General features: G+C 40.1%; 1 long non-coding RNA gene across 1 annotated transcript in view; it reads left to right on the top strand.

Moving 5' to 3' along the window:
* Positions 1-13,146, top strand: part of LOC141807859 (uncharacterized) — a 38,065-nt gene extending 24,919 nt beyond the window's left edge. The window contains exon 3 of the long non-coding RNA XR_012599868.1: positions 12,929-13,146. This is a non-coding gene — a long non-coding RNA (uncharacterized LOC141807859). The remainder of the gene's footprint in view (positions 1-12,928) is intronic.
* Positions 13,147-13,534: the final 388 nt, after the last annotated feature.

Raw genomic sequence — 13,534 nt, 5'->3', positions numbered from 1 at the left:
GAACTAACATTTGTCTAAGTTTTATTGTCAGAATTGTTTTAGCGCTCCATCAACCAGAAGTTGTTTTAGTTATAGAAAATTGGGTCATTGATGAACATTTATCATCACAACTTTAATTAAAGAAGTTAAAACTGGTCCTGACTCATAAGGTATTTACATATCAAAATACTAATGCAAAGCTCAGTCACTTTGGTGACTTTTTTTTAACCGTGTCTTAAGCCCTAAGCTTTTGTCTGGTGTGCAATTTTTAAAACACCTTGCTATTTGGAATAAATAAGACCTAATAAGTATGATAACTAAATTTGGTCTTTGTACAGAAAGTTTGATTATTTCTGTTATGAGTTCTCTAATTGTTTTTTATTAGTAGTGTTATTGTACTTAAATATGTTTTTTTTTCCTCCAAAATGGGTGTAATGTTTTGATTTCACCGAAAGATAATGTTGGCAGTGTCCTTTAATGTGGCTAACAGGTCAAGGTTTTAAAAAGTGAAGTGTCATAGGTCTGAGAGGCAGAAATGTAATGTCCAAATATGTGGATGCTGGGTCTTAAGAGGTTAAAAGAGGGCTCTGAACAACACCAAACACCAAAATGAGCATCATTGCATGGACTAAATAAAATGTGGAAGTAGTCTCAGTAACGGTATTAATTGGTTTCTGAGATATTTCTGAGAGATGTTATGAGGCCTAACAAAGACAAGAGCCATACTGGAAATGCTAACAAAACCCACGAGTTAGCCGAATTGTAAATAAACAAAGAGGTTAAAAACTAAACCTTTGACCTCCTGGCGAACAGTTCATCATGTAACCACCAGTCTGTCTGGTCAGTTGTGCCCCTGAGTATGCATATATAAGTCGAGCTCTTATCTTCATCATACAACTTGATGGATACATCATAAGAATTAATCCAAAGCATTCATTCATTCATACATTTTCTTAACCTCTTATCCTGTTCAGGGTCTTGGGTGGCTGGAGCCTATCCTAGCTGTCATTGGGCGAGAGGTAGGGTACACCCTGGACTGGTCACCAGCCAATTGCAGGGCTAATCCAAACCACCCTCAGCAAAATAAATGAATGAGCTTAACATCCTTTGCAAACCTGACTATAAACATGTTTTATCTTGCAGTCAAAATGAACATTTCATTGATTGCCACCATGGAGATTCTTTGCAGCTAGCCTTAAGTGGATGCTTTAGAAACTGCTGTGTTCTGCATTTATACAGTTACCTCAGTTTTAACTCAGGAGGTTACTTTAAGGATTTCAAATATTGTTTCTTTATAATTTTCTCTGAAACTAGAAACAAGATGCCACTTATTTCCTAAAATTGGAGTGATTTTTTGAAAAAGAGGAATTAATGAGCAAACTTGGTGGACACACTGCATGTTTAATTCATCAGTAGAGAAGGTATTCAAGCCCCTTGAAAACTTATAACAGGTTAAATCTTTATGGCATACCATACCAAGTCTATCAGAGCACATCTTAACATTTTTAGATGCTGTAGTGTCTTTTTTTATTGAATAAAACTTTTGCTTATTAAAACCCAAATGTCCCAAACTTTTATAAAATTTGTAGACACATGTCCAGAGTGACTAAATAAAATGCTAAAAAATTGCAATGAACCATAAAAAATTGAAATGATCATAATGTTTTGTTGTTTATCTTTTGTTCTGGATTTCTGCAAACATTAGTAGAAGGAAACAACGCTCTGGGCAAGATAGGTCAATGGGCACTGGGCATTACAGGGTTAACCAGCTCACTGATCCAGCATGTCCCAGGAGAAGGAAAATAGTTTAAAATGAAGATAAACTCTGAAGAATCAATACAACTTATCTCCAAGGCTGTTTTTTCACTCAATGCTTGGCAAGCTTAGAAAATAATTAAGCCACAGAAAATGTGTGAAGCTGAGATATAACCTAACAGAAGCACAGGTAGTCATCAACTCAGCAGAGTAACACATTTGTGTAAGAAACACGTCCACATTCATCCAAAAGTAACATTGGCTACAACCACCATGAGCTACTGTTCATGCCCGACCACATACGGCTGCAACAATAAACTCCTTTAACGTATTGAATTGAGCAAATGTGTTTTATTGCTCATAAATTTAACTTTTCATTTGCAGAAAGAAGACTGTTATTCCTTCTCTCAGTCTGCCGTTAAAACTCCTTTTTCAGTGCTCGTGATGTTTTGTCGACCCCCTGTGACTCCCTGCAGCACAGACACGCTGCCAATCTGCCGTATTTCACGCACGGGTTCAGAAAACAGTGGCACTCTGAACAAGGAAGTTCTCTGAAAAACAGCCGTGACTACGATGCTGTGGTGTGACTGCATAGCTTTTTACACCTCGCAGTGCCAGCGTCAATAGTCGAGGCCTCCAAACCACACTGCGCTCACTTCCAGGGCGCACACTAAGAACTCACAACATTTCACAAGTATTAGTTTATTAAGAAGACAGACCTTCATAATATTTATTCGAGGCAAGACCAAGGTCAGCTGGAGACCTGTCGCCAGGCTGGTGACGGCCGTGCCAACACCTCCACCGTGCTGGGTGGAGACTTCCTGAGAACAGGCAACATTTCTGACAGCACATGTAAGACTTCAAGAGAGAACTGGACGTCCTGACCGAGGAAATACGTCTTTGTTGGATTGACCCGGTTAATTTCCTCGCATTCAATTAGCATGCCCTGTGGTTTTCTGCAGGGTGTATCAAATGTGGCTGGATGTAGGTTTTATTAAGTGAGTGTGGATCTGTAAAGTCTAAACAGTCTCAAACAAGGCTCTCCAGCTCTTGGAAGGGACCCAAATCAGAGAGGACACGGCTGAGGGGATGCCGCTCCAACACAAATCTATAAACTAAGAGCTCCTCTTGGCTCCCACAGTCAGACTGAAGAGCCTTTTTATGATCTGTTTATGTTAGTCAAAGCAGCAGCCATTTTCCAGCCCCCCTTGGTTTGGTCTACTGTACCCCCCCCTCCCATCAGACAGATCAGGGAATTCTGGACCCAGCAGCGTGGGAACACAAAAACCAGCCTGAAAATCGACCCCCTGGCTTTACCCACACGTTCACTGCAGACACAAATACTTACTCCACCTCTGCTCCACCCCACATCCCCCTGCGCTGTCCTCACCTGCAGCAATAACTTTGTCACGTCATAAAAAAACAGTCGCTAAAATGAACACCATTTCCACATCCACCTCAGCCTGAGGTAGCGTGCGAGGAAACACCTCGCTGGTGTTTTATTCAGACTCCACTTATAAGTCGAGTCCAGCTTTCAGCATGTCTCTTACACTTGGCTCTGTGGCCCGCACAGCACCAAACAGCATAACAGCTTCTTTGTGCATTCTGCATTTATTACTGGCATTTTTGTGCAGTGATTATACAATGCTTTTATTATTTTCATGCACATTATGCACGGTGGAAAAAGCTTTGATGTCAGGGCGCTGTGGCGCTGCCCTCTCTGTCGTAGAGGCGAGGGTCTGCGTCTGACACCAGTCACAGTCAATCTGGGCTGAGGGGAAGCAGCGGTGGCTGCAGGCGCTCTGCACAGGCCGGCTTTTCCATTCATTTATTTTACGTTTTCCTTCTTTTCATCCCCTGTTCCAGGGGAGCTCGAGGGTGGCCGTGAAGCTAAAGGTTGTGTAACACATGCACAAAAGTCTTCTTGTTTGTTTAAGTGCATTAAATTATTCCTATTTAAATATCATTTGGAGGAAGCAGCTTTTGAATCTGCGTGATAAATACGATTTTGATGGTCCGCCACACGTCACCCTTCCGTCATTCCCTTACAGCTCAACATGGCATTATTAAAGTGGTAGCAAAGTGGGCCAAGGCTTAATTCAGAAAGCTCAAGCTGCTTTAACGCCTGTAATTATGAGATTTATTCCCCCACAGCTACCTTTTTCTTTTTTTTCTTTCTGCTTTCTTAAAATTTTTCCACCTCAATTTCCACTTACATCCGTAAACAGTAAAGGAGCTCAAATTAAGCAGCCGCAGTTGCAATCTGGTTCCTATTTCAGGACGTAAAAGATCGAAAATGAAAAAGAAAAAAGAACAGAGAGAGGAGGAGAGCGGGCTGCTGCCTGCCACCACCGAGAAGCTAACCACTTCCATGTGTCTGTGTGTCTTTGCTAAATCCCCCAGCCCGCCTTCTCTTTTTTTCTGGCTGCGTCCCGCTGCTTCTTCCCCTCGCTAAACAGACTATAAAGAGCATGCATGGTGGAGGGAGGGACTCAACAAGGTGCAGGAACTTTATCCAGCCAACCACAGCCCTCCTCCTCAGGCTGGGCTGCTCTTTGCCTCGTCTGATTGGCTGCGGCGGGAACACAGATGTTTCTTCTTTAATGATTTTTGTAACCATTAAGTTAATAGTTGTTTATGGCAGTGAAATGCAGGAATGCAGGGGGAAGTAGAAGAAGGGGAGCAGGCTGATGGGGAAGGGGACTTTCTGGAAGGGAGGAGGGGTGGATCATGGGATAAATATGGGGAGTGGGGTAGCAGACTTTGGGCCAACTGTGGTGGAGACTGTGGGTTGACATTACAAGGGGGATGGAGACAGGGGCTTCACACATACTCTGTCATGTAAAGACACACACGCACACTGACACACACCCACATGAATGCAGGAACATCTTTTATCCACCAACAAAGTCGTGGACACAGAGATCAGGGCTGAATGACGCCTACCAAACAGCAGAGGAGCTTGTTTCCTGCTGCGTCTGTTGCTGCTGAACTTGGTGATATTGTCACAAGAGCATTGAATATGTATGGTGACATGTCTAAATGAGTTTGGGACACAAATCTCAGGTGGCACTTTTGCACTCTAATGCTGTTTAAAGGCTGTGTTATGCTTACAGTGCAAGTAAAAGCGTGAGGCTTTTCTACTTTTCCGCACCCCGTGTGGTGTCCTTTGTTATCCATTCCCAAACTGCAGGGGGCGGTGTATCACAAATGTACGTCTACCAGAGTACTAACCAAGAGTCAAAGAAGTTTGCTTTCGTTTACAACATGGCATATCTGTCCCGAAGATTTTTCCAGGTCCTTTGAACCACCATGAACTATTTACCACTCGGTTATCACAGTGATCTCTGTGTGAAGAGTCATACAGACGGCTGTATTTCTGCACTTTGACCACAAGGAGATCCTGTTCTTCTGCCATCTTGTCCGAGCATTTCCCTCCAGCAGGTTAAAAATTTTCGAGTGTGGTGGCACGAACAAAAAGACACGAATGTTAAAGCCACAACAGAAGTTAAGAGGACAGTTATCCTAACAGACACAGAAAAGTTGTGAAAGTAAGTAAATAAATCTTTTTTTTTTACCTTTCGCTATGATAAATATAGCTTTTATGCTAATGTTATTGATTCATAAAGCTAAATGTAAGAAGACAAATTTCTTCAGTGAATAAAAAATATATAAGTACTACGAAGGATATTATATAATGAGACCCCTAGGAAGTTTATTTACCATAGATGAAGTTTAAAAAAGATAATCATGTACTTACTTTTGCAACTTTTCTGTGTCTGTTAGCATTACTAACTTTTTAAACTTTTGTTGTGGATGTACTTCCAGTGTGTTGTCGCTTTTTGCATTTGTGTTTTTGCTCTTGCATCTGTGATGTGGCTTTTGCAAATGGTCTGACATCCACCGGCCACTTGGATGCATTTTGAAGCATAGGGTCAGTAGCTGTTGAGGAGTTACAGAAACATCTTGCATATGCTCTTTTTGCAAGTTATTTAAGAAGCTAAATCTGAGCATGTTTACTCTGAGATATATAAAACCCATCTTAATTCACTCTACACACAGTAATATATGATCTGTAACAGAGTTAAAAGCCTGTAAAAGATGGATGTATTAATTATGTAGGACATGGGAAGATTAATGGTCTCTGGACCACACTGTAAAGAAAACAGAGGATCACTCAGCCGCTCTGAAAGCTCCTCTTCCTCCCTGCATGTTGTGTATGTTTCCCTTCATATTATGCATATCTTGAACACATGCAGTACATTAAACACTCAGTTCACTAACAGTATTTGAGCTTTCCCTCAGAGTTCTCTGCCATCCCACTTCCTCCTCGAGTTCCCCCCGCTTTGTCCTTGTTGACAAAAACATCCATCTAGATCCATCCAGGCATCTGTCCATGCAGCAGGAGCCTCTTACATGTAAACACGTGACTCAGCAGTTAAACAGCGGTTTCTCCCTGCAGTTCAATCTGAATTCTTACTACTCTGCAGCTTCATGGAGGAGATTTCACAGCATCAGGTACAACCCCAGAGGAGGCGTGGCCTGCTGGGTCAGTATGAGTCCCAGGTGCTCCTCAAAGAGGGGGGCATGTGGCGGCTGGACCGTGGCTATCGCTAACGATGCTAACACAAACCTTCTGTCATGGCCATATAAAATGCTGCCCCTTATTAGCAGGAGAGGAAAATGAGGGATGGGTTTCCTATGGGGTCTCCTGAGGGGCTCTGTGGAGTGTGACTTGAGTGAGGAGGGGGACGTCTGCTGATGCACGTATCAATCAGTCTGTCGGTCTCTTGTTTGGAGAAGACTTGAAATCTACCGTGAATGATGTTCAGAAACAAACCACATGTTAACTCTGTTTGTTTGCTGAATTTGAAGTGTTTGCTTTGAATGAGCCTCCACCAAGCATGACCCATATTCATTACATGAGAGCGGGTTACTCTGGAGCTGAGAATAGCAGCAAACATACAGCCTGATGTGAGACAGTCAGACCACAGAATAAATGGTTTGATTGTGTTTTCTTATTCTTGCCAGAACTATACAAAATGTCACTTTTACAGCAAAATATAATTAAAACATATCAACATTTTCATTTTTCAGGCTGTCTGAAGAAGAACTTAAACACACAAAAGAGTCAAATCACATGTTTAATGCCGACTGTAACAGTTATCACATGATCACTTATCCATAGTTTTTTAATTGATTAATCTGTTAGTCATTAGCTTCTTTTTTTCATTGCTAGCTATACCTTTACTCACAGACTTGCTCTATTTTTTAGAAGTCTTGTGGTGAGATCATATATTGTAAAGAAAAATGGACGCCATCTTGCTCGGCTCAAAGTAAGATCTCCACAAAAACTGCTCCTCCTGGTGGCTGGCTGCAGTTAAGTAAAAAAAAATCCATCTCCCCAGTCATTCCAGATGGGCTGTGGTCAAACTTTAAAAAATTAATACACCTTGTAGAAATGTTTCTCACATCTGTATGCTGTGGTGATATGAAGATATTATTGGGCTGCCTTGTGTTCCAGGTCCTCTTTTTTTAGTTTAGTTTTCATTAGTTATAAGGGGGTTAAAAACGAGGCTTTACATCAGAGTTGACGATGATTGACAGCTGCCGTTCTTGTGTATTTTTCAGGGAAATTATAAAATATGTTGGAAGGTAGAGTCAAGAATCATTTTTGTCACCTGGCTCCACTCTGATTCTCCCAGAAAAACCCTCACAGTCTCGACTGCGCAGACTCTGGCTGCACATCAGCTGCCAGTGGCGGCACCTGTAATGGGGGTATTTTGGTTTCAAAACTGTACAATGGTAAATAGTTAGGTCCCCATCTATATACAGTCACTGGGTTAGATATGACCCAACTCTGCCCCTTCGCCTCTTTAAGCTTGTTATTTTGGTTGTGGAGAATACATTTTTACTGTTTTGCATCTACTGAACTGTTTGTGCAGTTAAGCTGAGAAATTAATCATGATCAACATCAAACTACAAACAAACAGTTAAATGCAAATGTGCAAACAAACTGAGAACATTGAGCTGCAATAGCCTGATGTGTTGTTGCTGGTGGAGACCAAAATGAAATGAATATTTCACTGTAACAGGTAAACAGAACCATGGCTCTGCACTGTTTGCCAATGTTGCCTAACTGCTAGCGCAATATTCAAGAGGAAGTATCATGCTTATACCAGATATAAAGTAGTACGGCTAAGTGTGCAGAGTTTTAAATTGCAGAATATGAATATGTTGTAGAAATGCCTGAAAATGTCTAAAAACAGCTTATTTTAAGAAACCAGGTCCAGATGACATGATCTCCATGACATCTTCACAAAACTTACTGAAATGATGAAGTCATCACACATGGATCCCCTCACTGGTTCATGACATATTGAAGGGGCAGGCCTCAAACACCAAGTTCTGCCTATAGAGCGATTAATATTTACGTCATAAAGCTGGGCACGCATCTTTACAGCAGAATCAGCGTTTGGCTCTATTCATCCAGACAGGTTAGCACTTTTTAAACACGAAATTCAACCTGTTTGCAGCATCAAAATGTGGTTGTTCTGTGGTCAGTTGTCAGAAACAATACTACACAACAGAGGCAATGTCTGTCAAGTTTAGAGGGTTACAGCACAACTGGTGTTTTGGAGTTAATAGCGGCCATGCTAACTGGTGACTTTCAGCCAACGGCAGCCAGGATTAACGGCCGAGAGTCACCAGTTAACAGGGTCACACTTAACTCTGAAACACCAGCGACGTCTGCAGGGGTGTAATTAAATGTGCCGTCTGTATCCAACTGCAAACAAGCAACATTAACTGCAGATATTCAAAATGTAGTTTTTACTTTGCTTATGTAATAAAAAAGTTGGTTTGGGGCTGAGGTTATGACCAAACATATAGAGTATATAACAAGTGAACCTATAAATTATAATTAACAAAAACAGATTTTATGACCAAAGTAAAACTATGTAATATTATGAAATGATGAACCAGTCTATGAACCCTGAAATACTCAACCGTTAATATTCTGATGGTATCAGAGGGACCGTAGGAAGCCTTCAAAAGAAACACAATAAACCCTATTTTTCAATACAGTTTAAGTGTCAGAGTTGTGGGCCACTTACGGGCCAAAACTAAATGCAAGTCAAGTTGGCTCACAGTCAAGCATGGCAACATATTCCCACTTTAACACTAGTTTTACACATACAGAGCTTTGTGCTTGGAGAAGCTTAACTTTGCATTTATAAGATCTTTGATTTAGAAATTTAATAAAGCAGATCCAAAAAAAGTTTTCATTTAAGTAACAATAGATTTCTTTGTTCCCTTTAGCAGAAAAAGTAGTGAACTAAGCATGTATTTCCGGCCCTGTTATGACAGTGATAAAACAAACTGTGTCTTCAGCCCACTGACCTGTAAAAAGATGTGAAAGCTTTCTTTACACAAACCTTGCCCTGGGCAACCACAATCAAACCACAATGTAACAATATCAAATTCCTCTCAACACTTCTTTACACACCCAGCGCTACCTGTGTGTATTGGCCTAATATCTCAGATTTAATGCTACACTGCACCTACCAGTCTCACCTCCTAAACAGCTGAGAGCTACAGCCGCTGCCTAATCCCCCTGTTAAACTTGTTTCTATCTGCAACCCAGCCCCGTCCATCAACAGGAAATTAACCCCAGCTTCCCTGTAATGTGAAACAGCATCAGGCTTCATGGCAGCAGCTCTCATTCACACAGTCTCTCTGCCACATACACACACACACACGCACACACACACACACACACACACACGCATACGTTGTTAAAAATATGCCCTGACGCCTGGGACAGGGGTGAGGATGAAGTCATCAACACACATGCAAGAGCTTGGATTCGGGTGCACACACATTCCCACACATACACACCCAGCCACACACAGGCAGTATTCCCAGCACTAACTGGCAGCGGAGACAGCAGTGTTATGGCTTCATCGTGGGCAGACGTACAGCTGGGAATGTGGGACGTGCAGGCGGGGATACCTGGCAAGGCCAGAGCTCTGGGAAAAGAATGCTGCACTGACAGGAAGGTATGAAGAGGAAACTCCAGGTATGTGTGTGCGCAGGGAAACAGAGGCCATTGTTGTAGTCCGCTATTATCATTTATAGCTAAAGATAAGTCAGAGGGTTAAAAGAGATATCAGAGAGGTAGGTTTGATCTGATCAAGGAAATAAATGAAGCCTTCTGATCCAAGTCCAACTCCATTAGAGCTCAGGAGAGAGCGTCATTAGTGCTGATAAGCTTCTACTTATGAGAGGTGTGTGTGTGTGTGTGTCTGTTTGTGAGCTCATACTTCAGGTACTTAATGTTACTAATCAAAGTGTGCTGTTATTTCTGTCTCATATTGTGCTTGTAAAGTCAGGAAGTCATATTTTCAGAGTGGGTCTGAACTTTTTGATAAAAGGTTCTGTTCTTCTGTAAAATCAGTTTTTGTTTCTAATAAAATCAGGAGAGATTTGGTGGTTTTTCAGTGTTTTGTTTAAGTTTTATTTTATTATTATTATTATTATTATTATTATTATCTTAATGAATGAGATCTTAAAGATTAAAAAATAATAAAGTAGTTGTACTTCAACATGAAATACATGAATGTCAATGTGAAACATGAAATTTCAAAACCATACTTTTTCATTTAATTCAACTCAAGGTCCTTCACTGGAGTAGAACACCACTACGTTGTGTCCACCTTGTTAGTTTCAAGTGGAAAAAAAATACTAGAAAAAAAATTGCTGTAATTATTAACATTTCAACTGCTTTCTTTTATTTATAATGTTTTCTTTGTCTGAAACCTGCATGGTAACCAGATTTCCTGTAGTCTAAGCAGTATTTTCCTGTAATATCTGCAGGTACTTATTGGCAGTGTTTGTCAAAGTACTTGAAAAAAAAAACAAAGAGTTTTAGTGACTCATTACTTTTCCAAAAAATAACTGAATAAGTAACTGAGATACTCCTTCATAAATCCAATTAGTTACAAGGGAAAGTAATTAATGCATCACTTATAAAAATAAATAAATAAATAAATAAATAAATAAATAAATAAATAAATAAATAAAGAAATAAATAAATAAATAAATAAAAACTTTGAATATGTAAAAGAATTTAAATTTTAACAGATTTTACTCTGGGACATAATGCACACCTCTCATGTATGTTCTTGCATTTTACATCAGTGATGTTTTATTACTACTATACTTCCATCCTGAAAACAACAGTTTGAGCTCAACAGACCACTCTGACTCACCATGGCTGCATCTAGTTCTTTTGTATGGTTGTTTGTAACAACAGCACCCACCCACCTGAACTCTGGCTCTGATTGGCTACCATGAAATTGTATTCTACCTTTAGCCAATCATCATTACCTATGTGTCCGTCACTTCTCCCCACTCACCGAAGAAGGACAATAGAAGAAAGAAAACAAACACATTTTATTTGCAGCTCGAAGCAAGCCAGGTCATAAAACAACTGATAGGTATCAGCGCATAATAATGCACCACATTTCTTTGTCGTTAATAGTAATGGCGTTGTAACATTTCGATTAATACTGGAAAAATGTAAAGGCGTTATTAGCGCCATCTTTGTACTTACTGGGAAAGGTCTTTTTGGTACATTACTGTTGAAAGCAAAGGGTTGTTGAGGGAAAATGCTGACACTGTAAATACTTTCAGGGTAGTTTATTTAAAATTTGCAGCAACTTTTTCACAGTGTTACTTTCATGACACAAGAGAGGCATGAAATGAAGACAAAGTCACCTGATCCCAAAAAAAAATGTGTGTTATAAAATACCTGAAAATCTTAAATGCCTGTATAAGTAGTTATCACTATTTCCTGGATGCTTACTGTTTTGGATCACTGGGAAAATCTAGATTTACTGTCTGAAACTTTGAATACAAATCCAGTTGACAGTGGTAGAAATTCTTTACATAAAACCATAAAAAGGTCAAAGAAATGGTTCCACATGAGGAAAAGCTGGGGTGATGATTCATTCACTGAGCTGTAGGTAATGATCTTGTATTCTTGAAGGTTGTGAGTTCAAATCCAGCCTCTTTACCTTATCTCACTGAGCTTGACACCAAACTCCCAGCTCCTCAGATCTCAGCCCCCTTACTCTGACTTATTTATTGTGCATTAGGATCCTATTTGTGCACAGCTAACATTCGTGTAACATGTACAATAACAGAATAACAGAGTGTAAGAATTAAGTGCCGATAAAGTATGTTGGCTTGTTATAATCAGGATCATTATCTGTTCTCAAACACATGGCTGTCTTTTTTATATTTGCTGCAGTCTGCACCAAACTGCTGGACTAACAAGACAGATTTGGAAAACCCTTGGATCACGCCAACGGTGGCAAAAAGAAAAGCTTGTTCTGGCTAAATGTAAATGAACAGACAGACTGTCTGCCTGTATGCGTTTGCACACATCACAGCAAATAAAGACATCATAAAAACAAGCTGACTCCTCCAGCAGTAGCTGATTAGGACAGGGTACAACAGATAATAAAAGTTTGAGGTAATTTCAAACAATCTGCAGAGAGGTTACACAGCAGGACGACGACTTAAAGTCTGACAACCTCGACTGGTAGTAGACCACAAAAAAGAGAGGAGGGGGGAATCGTGTACTCATACAACATCTGAAAGTGATCTACTCTCCAGCTACCGATTCAGTCTGACACCAAGCAGCGCTCATATACCCTCCAACATCCAAAACACCCCCAGCAACACCAGCACCATCCCTGAACCCACATCTGGTTGAGCATCAAGGACCCTTTTGGCAAATCCTCTCTCCTCATAACATCAAATTCCTCTGGATCATTAGGTAACCATAACCTCTTTGTGGGTTTTAAACTCTCAAAAACATAAATCCTTATCCCCCTTTAAACCAAGTAACAGCTAAAATAAATATATACACATACAGGGCTGGAGTTTTTGTTTAAAGTCAGAGATTAATGTGAAGCATACTGGGTCTATTAGCCCTCGCTTTAAAGCTCTGTGAACTTCAAACGGCAGAGCGCAGGAGGAGCAGATGTTGCTGATTTATTAACACAACAAGGAAACTGCTAATGGTATCTGCTCTGTATTTGTTTTGGCTAATTATAAGGAGGCAGCGTCCTCTGAATTGACAGGCATGATAATGCTGAGAAATCTGTCTGCTCCACTCTCTCAGGCTCAGGACGGACAGGACGTACAGCGGGTTGGACTTTGTTGGCTCAGGGTTTGATGTGCCACAGCTTCAGGTCATGGTGGTCAGAACAGCCCCACACTGTCCACATACAGGTCTATTGTCTGTGGACAATGCACACACAGGGCCTCACCACGGTCACTGGGGCAAAGACATCACGGCCACACTGCTGTCAGACGAAACACACACACACCTCAAGTAAATGTGGCAACATGGACTCCAGCATAGAAAAATGTTCAACATGACAGTAAAGTATTGTAATGTTTCACTTTCCAATTTTTTGGAATTGACATCTAAATTCATTTTTTGGTGTGTTTTTTTGTTTAGTTTTTTTTTTTTGTTTTGTTTTGTTTTTTTTTAAAGTATTGATTAATCCATCAATTGACAATGGAGAATGAATGGAAATAAATTTGAATTTAAAAAAAAAATTAAATAAAAAATAATAACATTAAAAAAAAAACGTTCCGCTTCTTTGTAGAAATGTGAAAGAATTTAAATCTGTGATTTAACTGTTTGTCTTTGTTTTCATTTTGGATTGTTTGCAAAATTGTTAAGTTATTTCTTATAACTTTTTTATTACATTTTTTTTTT

Source organism: Halichoeres trimaculatus, unplaced genomic scaffold (genome assembly GCF_033239565.1).
Source record: "Halichoeres trimaculatus isolate MK-OKI-2021-1 unplaced genomic scaffold, fHalTri1.1 fHalTri1_scaffold_18, whole genome shotgun sequence".
Classification (NCBI taxonomy): Eukaryota; Metazoa; Chordata; class Actinopteri; order Labriformes; family Labridae; genus Halichoeres; species Halichoeres trimaculatus.
The sequence above is the reverse complement of the archived record's forward strand: the minus strand, read 5'-3'. Positions and strand labels throughout refer to the sequence as shown.